At 36.7% G+C, this 15555-nt stretch overlaps 1 protein-coding gene across 1 annotated transcript in view; it reads left to right on the plus strand.

Annotated features, from left to right (window-relative positions):
- NID2 (nidogen 2) overlaps positions 1–15555 on the plus strand; it is a 146875-nt gene that overhangs the window by 2303 nt on the left and 129017 nt on the right. The gene's annotated exons all lie outside the window — the stretch shown is intronic.

Consider the following 15555-nt stretch of genomic DNA (forward strand, 5'->3'; position numbering starts at 1 on the left):
TTTCTTTCTTTCTTTCTTTCTTTCTTTCTTTCTTTCTTTCTTTCTTTCCTTTCTCTTTCCCTTCTATCTTTCCTTCCTTCCTTCCTCCTGTAGCTTAGGAACAACATTGACTGACTTCTTATGGCACGTAACCTCAAGGACAATCATGAGAATTTGAAAGATTACAAATTCAAATCATTCCCAAGGAATGGATCATAGACTCATAGATCTAAATTGGAAAGAACCTCAGAAGTCAATTAATCCACCTCTCTCATTTTACAGTTTAAGGTCACATAGATTGTACGCAACAGACATAAAATTCTCTAATTCTAGAGACAACTCTCTTTCTAATATATTTTATAGACAAACATAATCTCCTCACTGCAAGAGGAAAACTATTCCAGATAGGAGTTTGCTGCCGAGAGTAGGCATTTGGGACTTCAGAGTCACAGTCTTAGAGGGCTTAAAATTCTCAAATTAATATAGTCTTTAAAAAGTCCTTACAGTAATTCATAACTGTAGGAAGCTGGCAAGTATCCAAACAGAGAAGTTAAAAAGCTTTCCTAGTGTCACAAAATAATTGAGAGGGCATTCACACTTTTTAGGAATTCAGTCAATCAACTAACAAACATTTACAAGATACCTGCTATGTACAACATATGAGTCAATGTGGTTTGGTGGTTACAGAGCAGAGGCATTAGATTTTGGAAAACCCAGTTCAAATCCTGATCCTGCTATGTATCAGCTATATGAAAATAAGTCATACACTTAACCTATTGGTGCCTTGAGTGACTCTTTAAAACTTTAAGTTGAAAGTGAGTTTCTAATTTATGTTGATAAGGGAATTTCCACACTAAGAATTCCCCCCAAATAATAACATTTCAGGCATAATATACTGTGCAAGTCACTTGACACCATTGTTTTTTCTGTTTCTTAAGAGGTATTTCCAATTTTCTAGTTAGGAACTTTGTTTCCTGTAGGATTTTTAAAAAATGAAAAACAAAACCAAACACCTGAGACCTACAATAGAAGTAGCTGTAAAAATTACATCATTTCCAATGGACGTTAAGTGAAACATAGGCATTTAACTTTACCATAAGCAGGACACCTTTACTGTTGCTATTCTAATAAAAGAGATGGTAACAAATCTCCAGAATAAACTTGTGAAGTTATGTCCATCTCCACAAGTCAAATCTCTTTTTTTATTATTTTTTTATTTTGGTCTTTATTAATTTGTTAGTTTACTTTGAATTTACAAGATTCAGTTCCCCAGTTCTTTGAGTTTCAAGTTTTCTCCCTCTCCCTTCCCCCCCCCTACCACCATGGCAGCATACAATCAAGTATAGGATCTGAAAATACTTTCACATTAGACATTAGTCAGGTTATAAAGAAGGACTGTATCAGATGGAATGAACAAAGGGAAAAAGGAAGCAAAACCAAACAAGAAAAAGAGAGCAGGTAATTTGCTTCAATCTGCATTCAAACTCTGTTCTTTCTAGTTCTTTCTCTGAATGTAGACATCTCTCTCCATCATGAGTTCCACAAGTCAAATCTTTTAGAGAATACATCAAATATCAGAGAGATAGAAGATGCAAAGTGGGAATATTCAGACTTATAGAAATAGAATGAGTTAGCAACAATGAACTGACTTCAAGGGACTTGAGTTTCCCCTTTTTTGGTTATCTCATATATATATATATATATATATATAAAATAGTCAACATGTCTAAAAATGAACTCAATATATTTTTTCTCAAAATCCTTATATCTTCTTTACTTTCCCATTAATATTCTCTCAGTCATCTAGGCTCCCAGTGTGGGTGCCATCCTCAACTCATTCCCTCTTACTCCTCTCTCCTGCCTATATTCAATATTTTGCCAAGCCTGTCAATTCCACTTTCTTGATATATGTGTGTGTGCACACATGCGTGTGTGCTCACATGTATGTATGTATTCTCTTCTCTCCTAGAGTACTGCCATCACTGCGGTGAAGCTTCTCATGTCATGCCTGGGCAACTGTAGTACGTTGTTCATTGGTTTTCCTGTCTCAAGTCTCCTCACTCCATCACTCAGTTATCGATGTGTTCTTCATAAAACTTAGGTCTGACCATGTCAGCGGCCCCAGTCCCATTCAATTAACTTTTGTTGCTCCATATTACCTTCAGAATTAAATATAAAACCCTCTGTTTGGCTTTTAAAGCTCTTTTTTTTTTAAGCAGTTGGGGTTAAGTAACTCGCTCAAGGTTACACAGCCAGTTATTTCTGGGTGTGGTGCTAAGTATCTGAGCCCAGATTTGATCCTAGGTCATCCCGACTCGGGGGCCGGTGCTCTTACTCGCTGTGCTACCTGGCCACCCCTAAAGCTCTTCTTAATCTGGTCCCTTCCTACCTTTTCAATTTCCCTTGCTGCCCTCCACATACTCTGCAATACAGGGACACTGGCCTCCTTGTATACTTCATCTCCCAACTTCATGGATTTTCTTCTTTTTAAAAAAATTTTTTTAGTTAGCAAGAATTCACTTCACCTTCTCATCCCAACTCCTCCCCACCAATTGTGGTGCATTCTGAGTCCTTCAGTTTCTCCCTCAGGAGGCAGATAGTATGTTCCATCATTTTCCTCTGGAATCATGGTTGATCAATACACTGATCAGAGTTGCTAATTCTTTGGAAAGTTGTCTTTACCATGTTATCATGGTATAAATTGTTCTCCTGGTTTTGTTTACTGTACATCAATTCTTATAAGTTCCCATTTTTTTCTGAAACTATCCCCTTCATCATTGATTACAGAATAGTAATATTCATTACATTTATATCACGTAGCTTGTTCAGCCATTTCCTAATTTATAAGTGCCTCTTCAAATTCCAGTTCTTTACTGCCTCATAAAAAACTACAAATATTTTTGGACATCTGTAGTTAGAGTATGTTTTTCTTAGGAATAATCTTTCCCTTAATGTGCTGTCCCTCTAATTCCCTTTTCTCCTGCTTACCTCCTATTTCCCTATTGAATTAAAGGTATTTATATACTAGTTTTGTACATGTTCGACCCAGATGTGAGTGAGGTTCACCATTCATTGAGTTTCAGGCATAATATACTAAGCTAGTCATTTGACCACCATTCTTTCTGTTTCTTAAGAGTTAAATATTTCCTAATTTCTAATTAGGAACTTTGTTTCCTGTAGGATTTTTAAAATTTAAAAAACAAAATACAAAACACCTGAGACATTTAACAGAAGTAATTACTTCTTATCCTGTCTTCCTCCATGTCTGCTTGTATACTCTGATTATATGAAATAATTTTCCCAAACTGTATTTTCCTCCATAACCCTCATGATGTGAACAACAAGGAATATAAAATAGAACCACATCCAGGTCTTATCTAATTTAGACTCCCTCTATAGCCCCTATTATGATAGAGTTGAAAGGGGACATGTGTATCATCTCCCAATATATGAATGTAAGCAGCTTATCATTGTTCAGTTTCTTATAATTATTTATTCATGCTTTCTCTTTTAAATGTTTCTTTAAATCCTGTGTTCGAATTTTAAAGTCTCTATGCAGCTTTAGTATTTTCATCAGGAATTCTTGGAAGGCCCCTTTAAAAGTTCATTTTCCCCACTGTAGGATTCAGTATCTTTGCCAAGAAAACCCCAAATGGGATCACAAAAAGTTGGATATAACTGAAATTACTAAACAACTTTCTCTCTCCCCTCTCTTTCTTTCTCTCTTTTTCTTTCCCTCTTTCTCTCTGTCTCTGACTATCTCTCTGTCTCCTTTTTCCATATATATAAGATATATACATCTTTATATATAATGTGTGTGTATGTATGTGAAAACTGGAAGCTCTGCATTTTAGGTGTAATATTCCAGGAGTTTTCATTTTGGAATTTCTTTCAGATAATTGGTTGATTCTTCTTATTTCCATTTTGGCTTCTGGTTCTAAGGGATATGAATAGTTTTATTTTAAGTTTTAATGTTCAAGTAGTTCTATTCTTATTTTTTTCATCTTTTCTATTTTTAGGTCAGTTTTTACTTTGAAATACTTTATGTTTTCTTTGATTTTTAATTTTTTTGAGTATTTCAGTATTTTTTCTGTTATCATTGAATCATTGGCTTCTATTTTGTTCATTCTAACTTTCAGGGAGTTTATTGTGTAGGCAAGGTTTTGTACTTCATGAGTTGAACTGCTAATTCCCTTTGGGTTTGTCTTGGCAGGTTTGTTTGTAGTTATTTTAATGGAATTTCTCTTTCTATCTCTTCCTGATGTACTTTGTGGTAGTATATAAAAATGCCAATGATTTATGTGGGTTTATTTTATATCCTGCAACTTTGCTGAAGTTGTTAATTATTTTAACTAGCTTTTAGTTGATTCTCTAGGATTCTTTAAGTCTACCATCCGCAAAGAATGATAATTTTGTTTTCTCATTGCATGTTTTAATTTCTTCAATTTATTTATCTTGTCTTTTTGCTGCAGCTAGTATTTCTAGAACAATATTTAATAATGGTCATCCTTGTTGATAATGGGCATCCTTGATTCAGTCCTGATCTTATTGGTTTCTAACTTATTTCCATTACAGATAATGCTTGCTGATGGTTTTGCTTTCCAGTGTTTTTTATAGTAATGTCTGTTGTATTTTGTCGAAAACTTTTTTCTGCATCTATTCAACAATCACATAATTTTTGTTGTTTATGTTATTGATGTGGTCAATTATGCTGGTATCCTAATATTACACTAGCCCTGCATTCTTGATATAAAACTTACCTGGTCACAGTATATGATATTTGTGATATATTGCTATAATCTCCTTGCTAGTGTTTTATTTAAAATTTTTGGCTCAATATTCATTAGTTAATTTGGACTATAATTTTCTTTCACTGTTTTTGCTTTTTCTGGTTCAGATATCAGCACCATATTTGTGTCATAAAATGAATTTGATAGGACTCCACCTATTTTTTCCAAATAGATTACATAGTATTGGAATTAATTGTCCTTTAAATGTTTGGTAGAACTGGAGAGTCTTATACAAACTAATGTTGAGTGAGAGGAGCAGAACCAGGAGAAATTTGTACACAATTACTGACCAACTTTGATAGACTGGGCTCTTCTCAGCAATGCAAGATTATAAGACAACTCCAAGACTCGTGATGGAAAGAGATGTCTATATTCAGAAAAAGAACTACAGAGTTTGAAATGCAGATTGAAGCAAACTACCTGCCCTCTTTCTTTTTCTCATTTGGTTTTGTTTCCTCTTTCTCACTGTTCATTCCATCGGTTATAATCCCTTTTTATAACCTGACTAATGTGTAATGTGAAAGTATTTGCAGATCCTATACTTGATTGCATGCCACCATGGTGAGGGGGGTGGGGGGTAGAAAGGAGAGAGAGCAGGAGAAAATTTGAAACTCAAGGGATTGTGGAACCGAATCTTGTAAACTAAAAGTAAACAAACAAATTAATAAAGATTTTTAAAAAGTTTTAAAAAATGTTTGGTAGAATTCATTTATGAATAATACATCTGGTCCTGGGATTTTTCTTATGGAGCTCACTGATTGCTTGTTAAATTTCTTTTTCTAAGATAGAGTTATTTAAGTATTCTATTTACTCTTCTGTTAATCTGGAACAATTTATAGTTTTTTTAATGTTCATTGATTTTATTTAAATTGTCAGAATTATTGGCATACAGTTGAGCAAAATAGCTCCAATAATTGGTTTAACTTCATCTTCATTATTGGTGCATTTACTCATTTCTCTTTTATTACTGATAATTTGGTTTTCATCTTTTTTAAAAAAATCAAATTAATTGATGATTTGTCTATTTTATTGTTTTTTCCCCATAAAACCAGTTCCTAGTTTTATTTATTACTTCAGTCTTTTTTTTTTCTTACTTTCAATTTTTATTAATCTCTCCTTTGATTTTCAGGGTTTCTAATTTGGTGTTTAATTGGGGATTTTTAATTTGTTCTTTTCCTAGTTTTTAAAATTATATGCCCAATTCATTGATCTGTTCTTTCTCTTTTATTGATTTTACTATTTAGAGATATCAGTTTTCCCTCATGTACTACTTTGCCTACATTCTATAAATTTTGGTATAATGTTGCATTTTTGTCATCCTCTTTAATGAAATTGTTTCAGTGATTTGTTCTTTGATCCACCCATTCTTTAGGATTAGAGTACTTAGATTAAAAATTCATTGGAAACTTTGTTTTATGCTCTGAAGGATGCATTTAATATTTCTTCTTTTCTGCATTTATTTATAAGGTTTTTATGCCCTAATACATGGTAATTTTTTTGTACAGCTGAGAAAAATATATATTTCTTTCTATTTCCATTCACTTTTCTCCAGAGGGCTCTCATATCTAACTTTTATAAAATTATATTCATCTTGGCAGCCTTGGTCTACTGCCCCTCATAGGCCCTCCTCCCAGACAGAGCTAGACCAGTGGAGGTCACCCTCAGTCTTGGGGCGAGGCCTTGAGGCCTGCCTTCCAGGCTGCAGTGAACACCACCCTCCTCCTTGGCTAACTGTGGGACTGACCTCCCCTTGCCCCTTCTTCCCCTCTTCCTGGGAGCCCAGCAGCCCCTAGGCTAAACTCTTTCCCCTTGCTTAGCAGAGTCCTTCTGAAGGTCCTAGGTTGCCACATTTGTTTACTTTAGCAGCAAAGGAAACAAAAAGGACTACATACCTTGTTGAGTTGGCTCTCAGCTGTACATTTCAACTCTCAGGACACTTCATTATCAGCAGGGGAAAGAGGCAACTGACAAGAAAACAATCTAACTTCAGGGATTTAAGAGCTTAATTTATAGGATGAAATCAGAGTGTTTCCAGGCCTTGATCCATGTGCTTCTTACGGCCTATTTATGCATTTCCACTGTCTACTGGGGGCTGTTTGATGATATCTTCACCGAAGTAGTCTGTGAATATTATCCAGAGGTTCCAATTTAGTTTTTTCTTACCTTTCTAGCCATCACTTTCAATTCTGTCATTAACCCTGGCTACCTGCTGTTGGGATGGTACTAGCTGCAGAAAAATAAGAAAGTCCTAAGAAATAGTGAAGATATGAGATAGGCCCCTTACCTGAAAGATATCTTTGCTGCCATGACCAGTGGTTTACCTTGCCCATTTTTGCTTGGATAGTGGTTGGGTACAGCTACCTAGAGTCTGGTTGGAAGCACTGTTAGTTCTTTTGTATTGAGTGTACATCCCTAGGCCAGGTACTACCTTATTCTATTCCCCCACCTTGGATTTGATTTGGCCCTAGCATTTCACATTCTTGCTGCTGTGTGGAGTGCCATACATGTGCACTGCCATTATGGGGATTCTGTCTTTGCCACATCTACCAGCCTGTCTATGATATCTTGCCTGGATTTTATTGTCCTTAAGTGGCATGACCACTGACTTGCTCACTGGATTTTCTTCAAGGAGTTAACTGGACACTTCTGGTCTAAAATTTGTGATATCATGTAATTCCACTTTACATTTTTGTTGTTGACATACTTCAGTAGTCCCCAAAGATACATTCCTGAGGAAAATAACATTTGACTGTGCTAATAAAACTTTTTTAGTTAATACATACATTTGAAAAATAGTGTTCCAGCCAAGAATATGCATCCATTTCATGTTTAAGCTCAATTAATTTTCTGTTGTTCTTGTTTCTCTTGTTCATGTTTTTCATGGAAATGTGTTAATTTTTAAATAAATTAATTAATTTTTAGTTTTCAACATTCTTTTCCATAAGATTTTGAATGACAGATTTTCTCCCATCTCTCCTCTAACCCCACCCCAAGATGGCTCAAGTATATTGAATACGCCTTCCCCCAGTCTGCCCTCTCTTATATCCTTCTATCACACTGCTTTCCCCCTTTCTCCTTACTTTCTTGTAGAGTAAGATGGATTTCTATACCCTATTGCCTGTATAACTTATTTCCCAGTTGCATGTAAAAACAATTTTTTTAACATTTGTTTTTAAACTTTGAGTTTCAGATTCTTTCTCTTCTTCCCTCCTCACCTACCCCACTGGGAAAACAAGCAATTCAATATAGGTTATACATGTGTAGTTATGCAAAACATTTCTAGAGTAGTCATATTGTAAAAGACTATATTTCCCTCTATCCTATCCTGTCCCCCATTTATTCTGTTTTCTCCTTTGACCCTGTCCCTTTTCAAAAGTGTTTGCCGCTGACTATCCTTTTTCCTAATCTGCCCTCCCTTCTAACCCCCCTCTTACCGCTTCCCCTCTACTTTCCTGTAGGGTAAGATACCCAACTAAGTGTGTATTTTATTCCCTCCTTAAGCCAAATCCAATGAGAATAAGGCTGACACATTCCCTTTCACCTCCTTGCTCTTTCCCTCCATTGTAACAGCTTTCTCTTGCCTGTTTTATGTGAGATAATTTACCCTATTCTATCTTTCCCTTTCTCCTCCCAATATATTCCTCTCTCACCTCTTAATTTTATTTTTTATATATCATCCCTTCATATTTAACTCACTCTGTGCCCTCTGTCTATGTAGACATATACACACATATGCACATACAAATATATATGTATGTATGTATGTATACCCTTCAATTGTCCTAATACTGAGAAAAGTCTTATGAGTTGCAAATATCATCTTTCCATGTAGGAATGTAACAGTTCAATTTTAATAAGTTTCTTATGATTTCTCTTTCCTGTTTACCTTTTCATGCTTCTTTGTTTCTTGTATTTGAAAGTAAGATTTTCTGTTCAGCTCAGGTCTTTCATCAAGAATGCTTCAAAGTCCTCTATTTCATTGAATGACCATATTTTCCCCTGAAGCATTATACTCAGTTTTGCTGGGTAGGTGATGCTTGGTTTTAATACTAGCTCCTTTTACCTCCAGAATATCATATTCCAAGCCCTTTGATCCCTTAATGTAGAAGCTGCTAGATCTTGTGTTACCCTTATTGTGTTTCCACAATACTCAAATTGTTTCTTCCTGACTGCTTGTACTATTTTCTCCTTGACCTGGAAACTCTAGAATTTGGCTATAATATTCCTAGGAGTTTTCTTTTGGGGATCTTTTTCAAGAGGCAATAGGTGAATTCTTTCAATTTCTATTGTATACTCTGGTTCTAGTATATCAGGGAAGTTTTCCTTGACAATTTCTTGAAAGATTGTGGCTAGGTTCTTTTTTTGATCATGGCTTTCAGGTAGTCCAATAATTTTTAAATTCCCTCTCCTGGAACTGTTTTCCAGGTCAGTGGTTTTTCTAATGAGATATTTCACATCGCCTTCTATTTTTTCATCTTTTGGATCTGTTTTATAATGTCTTGATTTCTTATAAAGTCATTAGTTTCTATTTGCTTCAATCTAATTTTGAAGGAATTATTTTCTTCAGTGAGTTTTTGAGATTCCTTTTCCATCTGGTCAATTCTGCTTTCTGAGGCATTCTCCTCATTGGCTCTTTGGACTTCTTTTGCCATTTGATTTAGTCTATTTTTTGATGTTATTTTCTTCAGTATTTTTTGGGTCTCCTTTAGCAAGCTATTGATTCATTTTTCATAATTTTCTTGCATCATTCTCATTTCTCTTCCCAATTTTTCCACTACTTCTTTTACTTGATTTTCAGAATCCTTCTTGAACTCCTCCATGCCCTGTGGCCAGTTCATATTTTTCTTGGAGGTTTTTGGTGCAGGAGTTTTGACTTTGTTGTCTTCTTCTTCTGGTTCTATGTTTTGATCATCTTTGTTATCAAAAAAAGATTCTATAGTCTGATTTCTCTCCCTCTCTTTGTTCATCTTGCCAGCCAATTACTTGACTTTTGAGCTCTTTGCCACAGTAGAACTCTGCTTCCAGAGTGGATTTCTTTGTCCCAAATTTCTGTGCTTTTGCACAGCTGTTTCCAGAGCAACTTTTGGCATCTACCTCAGAACTGTGAGGACTGCCTCTCCACAGCCTCAGCAAGCTCTGCTATGTAGGCAGTCCTCACCCCATGACTGTCACCCAAGACTGTGACCCACATCCAAGCAGGACAAAGCAAGAGAATCCTACCTCAACACCAGCAAAGAGATTCCTGCAATTGCTCCCTGAGCTGCCCCCTGATCCTCCCACTATTTGTGTTCCTGGAGCTCAGGAAGCAGCCTCTAACACAATGACTACAGCTGCTACATCCTCTACCACCCCAAGGCAAGGGGCCAGACTTCATTCTTCTCTTACGCAGTTCCAGCAGAGTTTCCCCACTGACCTTTTACTTTCTCTTTGGTGTTTACTAGTTGAGAAGTCTGGAAATTGCCACAGCTGCCAGTGATTCAGTCTCCTGAGGTCTGCGCTGGCCCAGTCTGTGCTGCCAGTCTGTGCCAACATGGCCCACACAGCCCATGTGGGACTACACTCTGCTCTCAGCCTGGTGCAATAGACCCTTTCTGTTGGCCTGCCAGGCTGACTTTAGTGGGAGATTTGTTTCACTTTTTCATTTCGTGGGTTCTATAGCACTAAAATTTGTTTAGAGTAATTTTTTACAGGTATTGCAGGTGATTGGGCATGAGCTCAAGCAAGTTCCTGCTTTTACTTTGCTATCTTGGCTCTACCCTAAAATTTGTTAATTAAAAAAATAATTTTTTTTTCATCTTAACTTCTTTCTTATTTATTTTATGATTAGATTTATCTAGTTCTGAGAGAGAAAAGTTGAGATCCCACACTAGTATTTCCTCCTGTGACTTATTTAACTTTACCTTTAAGAATTTGGTTGCTATACTTCTTTGTCTATGGTACCTTTAGCAAATGTAGTTTCCCGGCTTATCTTTTGTAATCAGGTCTAGTTTTTTTTATTTTGTTTTGTCTGAGATCATGATTGTAGCCCCTGTCTCTTCTACCTTTTTTGAAGCATAATAGAACCATAGGATCAGATAGGTGGTTTAGTGGATATAAGCCTTGGTCTGGAGTCAGTAACACCTGAGTTCATATCCCTCCTCAGACATTTACTAGCTGATCAAGTTACTTAACCTCTGCCACTGAAAAAGGAAATAACAAACTGTTCTAAGATCTTTGCCAAGAAAACTCTACAGACAGTATGGTGCATGTGGTCATGAAGAGTCAGATGCAGCTGGCTGAACAATGACAATGAAGCAGGATATCTTCTGCTCCAGCCCCTTATTTTGCCTCTCTGTATGTCTCTTTGTTTCAAGTGTTATCCTTGTTAACAAATTATTGGGTTCTGGTTTCTATTTCATTCTCCTGTCTACTTCCATTTTATGAGCAAGTTCATCTGGTTCACATTCATAGTTATGATTGCTAACTGTGCATTTGCCTCCATCTAATTTTTTTTTCTTTTTTGTCCTTTTCTCTCTCTTTTTTTTTTACCCTGTCCTTCCACAGAATTCTGTTTGGCTTCTGACTCTTCCCTCCCTTCTATCAGCCCCACCCCCTCTTTTATCCTTTTCCTCTCCTACTTCCCTGTTGGGTAAGACAAATTTTTATACACAACAAAGTGTGTATGTTATTCTAACTTTGAGCCAATTTGTATGAGAATGAGGTTTAAGCATTGCCTAATACCACCACCCCCATTTCTCCCTCCACTGAAAATGATTTTCCTTGCAAGCCTCTTTTATGTGAGGTAATTTTCTCCATTCTTTCTCTCCCTTCCCCCTTCTCCCAGATCATTCCTCTTTCTCATCCATTCATTTTTTTTCTAGATCATCCTGTCATAGTCAACACATCTCAATGACCTCTGTCTATGTATACTTTTTCTAACTGCCCTAATAATGAAAAAGTTCTTCAGAGTTATAAGTATCATCTTCCCATATAGGAATGTAAATAGCTTAACTCTTTTGAGTTCTTTATGATTTCTCTTTCGTGTGTACTTTTTATGCTTCTCTTGGGTCTCATATTGAAAGTCAAATTTTCTATTCAACTCTGGTCTTTTCATTAGGAATGCTTAAAAGTCATCTGTTTCATTAAAGAGAGCCCCCACCCCAATTATGTTAAATTTTCTGAGTAGATTATTCTTCATTACAATCTAGCTCCTTTACCTTCTGAAATAACATATTCCATATCCTGTATGCCTTTAATATTTGTTTTTGTTCTGACATTTTTTGGTCCTTTCTGACTCTTCTTGACCTCATTTTGGAGGTTTTCTTGGCAAAGACACTGGAATGGTTTGCCATTTCCTTCTCTAGCTTTTGTTTTTTTTTACAGATGAGGAAATTGAGGTAAACAGAATTAGATGACTTACCCAGGGTCACACAGATGGTAAGTGTCTGAGGCTAGATTTGAACTCTGGAAGAGGAGTCATCCTCATTCCAGGTGCTAACTAGCTGCCCTACTCCTTTAATATGGAAGCTACTAAATCTTGTGTGACCCTGACTATTATCAACTATATATCAAACAATATTAGACTTGTTTATTTCTCTCTGCTTGTAATATTTTCTTCTTGACATGAGAACTCTGGAATTTGGCTATAATATTCCTGGGAGCTTTCATTTTGGGATATCTTTCAATAAGTGGTTGGTGCATTCTTTCTTTTTTTTAAATTATATTTTACTTTTTCTCAATTATATGTAAAGACAATTTTTCGAAGATTTTGAGTTCCAAATTTCTCTCCCTCCTTTCCTTCCTCCCTCTTCCTAAAATAGTAAGCAATTTTGTATAGCTTTTACACATATATATACACACATATATGTACATATACACATGTGTACATATACATATGTATGCAGTCATGTAAAACACATTTCCATATTAGTTATACTTGTGAAAGAAACAGACCAAAAGGAAAAAAAAACCACACAAAAATAAAGTGTTCCTTCTGCGTTCAGAGTCCATTAGTTCTTTATATGGATGTGGATAGTATTTTCCTTCATTAGCCCTTTATAATTGTCTTAGAACATTATGTTTTTTTTTTAAATGCTTTATTAACTTCTGATTTACATCGTTCGTTTCCGCCAGATTTTGAGTTACAAATTTTCTCCCCGTTTTTCCCCCACCAATCCCCCCAAAACAGCAGTCCCACAGGATATCCCCACCTCTGATCTGTTCTGTCCCATATTTTCTCCCATACCCGTTTCAACTTTTCCAGTGGGGCATGGTGGATCTCTATATTTCCCAATTACATGTAAAACAATATTGATAATAGTATATATATATTTAAACATTTGATTTTAAAACTTTGAATTCCAGATTCATTCCCTTCCTCCCTTATCACCCACCCTTACTGGGAAGATAAGCAGTTCAGTATAGGTTGTACATGTGTGGCTAATGCAAAACAATAACATAGCAGATATATTGTAAAAGACTGACTATATTTCCCTCCCTCCTATCCCACATCCCACTTGTTCTATTCTCTACTTTGATCCTGTCCCTTTTCAAAAGTGGGTGCTTCCAACTTCCCTCCCCCCCAGCCTGCCCTCCCTTCCATCATTCCCCCTCACATCCCCTTCCCCCCCTATTCTCCTGGAGGGAGAGATCCCCTATTTAGTGTGTATTTCCCTCCCTTCTCAAGCCAGATTCAATAGGAATAAGGTTGACCTATTCCCTTTTGCCTTCCTATTCTTCCCCTCCATTGTAACCATTTTCCCTTGACTCTTCTGTATGAGATAGTTTGCCCCACTCTGTCTCTCCCCATCTCCTCTCATTATATTCCTCTCACCTCTTAATTTCACCTTTTAAGTATCATCCCTTCCTGTTAAATTGGTCCTGTGCCATCTATCTATGTATACCTGTAAATGTATATACACACATTCACATATGTATTCATATGCCTGCATACCCTCATATAAAGACATATATATATGTATATATGTATATATATATATATTTCTAATCCTTTCAACTACTGAGAAAAGTTTCATAAGTTACAATTATTGTTTTTCCATGTAGGAATGTTAATAGTTCAACTTTGGCCAAGTGGCTAAGCAAGCAAGAGCACCGGCCTCAGTGCCGGGACAACCCGGATCAAATCTGGGCCCAGACACCCAGCACCACACCCAGAAACAACAACCGGCCATGCAACCCCAAGCAAGCCACTCAACCCCAATTGCTTAAAAAAAAAAAAAGTTCAACTTTGATAAATTCCTTATGATTTCTTTTCCCTGTTTACCTTCTCATGCTTCTCTTGCTTCTTGTATCTGAATGTCAAATTTTCTATTCAGCTCTGGTTTTTTTTAGCAAGAATGCTTGAAAGTCCTGTATTCCACTGAATGACCATATTTTCCCCTGAAACAGGATACTCAGTTTTGCTGGGTAGGTGACTCTTGGTTTTAATCCCAGCTCCCTTGACCTCTGGAGTATCACATTCCAGGCCCTTCAATCCCTCAGTGTAGAAGCTGCCAGATCCTGGGTTATCCTGATTGTGTTTCCACAATATTCAAATTGTTTCTTCCTGGCTGCTTGTAATATTCTCTTCTTAATCTGGGAATTCTGGAACCTGGCTATAATATTCCTAGGAGTTTTCTTTTTGGGATCTTTTTCAGGAGGTGATCGGTGGATTCTTTCAACCTCTATTTTGCCCTCTGGTTCTAAAACATCAGGGCAGTTTTCTTTGAGAACTTCCTGGAGGATGCTTTCCAGGCTCTTACTTTGGTCATGGCTCTCAGGCAGTCCAATAATTTTTAAATTATCTCTCCTGGATCTATTTTCCAGGTCAGTGGTTTTTCCCATGAGATATTTCACATTGCCTTCTATTCTTTCATTTGTTTGGATCTGTTTAACAGCATCTTGATTTCTCATAAAGTCATTAGTTTCCATTTGCTCCAATCTAATTCTGAAGCAATGATTCTCCTCAGTGAGCTTTTGAGATTCTTTTTCCATCTGGCAACTTCGACTTTTTAAGGCATTCTTCTCCTCATTGCCTTTCTGAGCCTCCTTTGCCATTTGAGTCAGTCTGTTTTTTAAGGTATTATTTTCTTCAGTCAGGCTGTTGACTCTCATTTCATAATTTTCTTGCATTGTTCTCGTTTCTCTTCCCAATTTTTCCTCCACTTCTCTTATCTGCTTCTTAAGGTCTCTATGGCCTGTAACCAGCTTGTATTTTCCTTTGAAGCTTTTGGTGCAGGAGTTCTGACTTCACTGATTTCCTCCTGTTCCATGCCTTGCTCCTTCTTATCCCCAAAATAGGAGCGTAATGTTGGAATCTTCTGTCTGCTTTGTTTCCTTTGCCTGCTCATTTTGCCACTCAATGATTTGACTTTTGGGCTTTTTGCCACAGTAGGACTCTGCCACCAGACAGGGGAGTTTTCGTCCCAAACGCTGGGGTTTTCTCAGCTGCCGGAGGTATGTATCAGCAATGCCATATTCACAATGCCTATAGAGATTACAAATATGCTGATATAATTATCCATCACAAAATACATCAGGTTTGCCATTTGGGGAAATAAACTAGAAAATTTATTAAGATACCAAAAGACTGAGTCCCAAAACCAGAAAGTGAAAGCCATCAGAGTAGTTATGACATTGGCACAGGTAGATAAAGTAGAAAGCACCCACATTTTCAAGCCTTTAAAACAGAACAGGCTACCTCAGGCAAAGGTCCTCCTCTCCCCACTCACAGCAACCACCCAGCGTCCTGGAAGCAGGCTCCCAGCAGCTCCAGCCCCTGGCAGTGCTCAGCCGGAGTCCTAACTCA

This window comes from Petaurus breviceps, unplaced genomic scaffold (genome assembly GCF_028583685.1).
Source record: "Petaurus breviceps papuanus isolate PSGF00001 unplaced genomic scaffold, PetGlider_PUasm1.0 164, whole genome shotgun sequence".
Taxonomy (NCBI): Eukaryota; Metazoa; Chordata; class Mammalia; order Diprotodontia; family Petauridae; genus Petaurus; species Petaurus breviceps.